Genomic DNA, 1398 nt, shown 5'->3' on the forward strand with positions numbered 1-1398 from the left:
TTTTATAAATATCTATTAAAATAATTAATTTAAATTATATAAAAAATTTGTATAAAGGAAAAATAGAATTAAAAATCTTTATATTTTCTTGAATTATAAAATATATACTATTAAATATATATGTTCAATGATATTACCACATTTTATTTTTTCTGAGTGAAATCGTTGAATAACGAGTTAATTGTCACACTGTTACTGACAGCAAAAATGACAGACGCAGCTACGCTTCTTTTTTTATAAAAATAAATTTCTGAACAACTCTGTCCTCAAGCATAAGTTAGTACATTCAACAGTATGTAATAATTATTTTATCTTCCTGATAGAAATTCCAAAACTGTCTGAAGAAACTCGATATTGTCGACAATACTTTGCATAAATTAGGAATAATGACAGACTATGATAAACTATACAAAAAAACAATATGGTTTATCTTAGGATGGTTTATAATGATTATATTAACGGTTTGCAGTACAACGTTATATACGAAAGATAGATATAACCATAATTTTGCAACAACCATGTTCTATATCTTTATTCGAAACTACTGCTTTCATATTAATTTTATCGATGATTTGACTACTGCAAGTATTCTGGAGTTAGTATATCCTTTTTTTTACGTATATACCGTTATGTTCTTACCTTAAGCTTTGTTATTTCTGAATATTATAATACATAAAATTTTATAATTACTAAAGTATTTTTAAAAATTTCTATACAATATAGCAACTATTTACAAATAATATATTTTATTTATATTTAGATACACAGGGTTAAAATTTGATCAAGTTAATAAACATCTTTATAACTTAATGAAAAATAATAAACATGAAATAAAACGAGCTTGGGAAAATTCTATGATAAATTTTCACCAATACAGATTTTCGAAATCACTAAGCAATAAGTGCATAACGTGGATCGTTATGTAAGATGTTTTATATATAAATTATATTGCAGAATCATAAAATGTCAAAATCACAGAAAAATAATATTTATAATTTGTATATACATGAAATATATAAAACTTCGTATTTACATATGCACATACAGACATCTACACTTAGAATTGCGCAAAATATCCCATGAAATGAATTCAGTGTTTGGAATACAAATGACTATTAAAATGATATGCTATTTTGGTTGGATAATACTTGATTTACGTAGAATTCTCTGCGAAATCTTTATCAACAGTTATATAATATCTAAAATTATACTTATCTTCGTTAACTTAATCTGGTTTTGCCACAACGTTTTTAAATTTGTGCTCATTAATTATGTGTGCGAAACAGTTACCACCAAGGTATTTTTTATATTTATTTTTTAAAAATCAATTTAAAATTTTAACTAAATAATGCTTAATTTATTAATATCTAATATATAAAATAACATATATATATATAT

This window comes from Atta colombica, unplaced genomic scaffold, assembly GCF_001594045.1.
Source record: "Atta colombica isolate Treedump-2 unplaced genomic scaffold, Acol1.0 scaffold277, whole genome shotgun sequence".
In the NCBI taxonomy this organism is placed as follows: domain Eukaryota; kingdom Metazoa; phylum Arthropoda; class Insecta; order Hymenoptera; family Formicidae; genus Atta; species Atta colombica.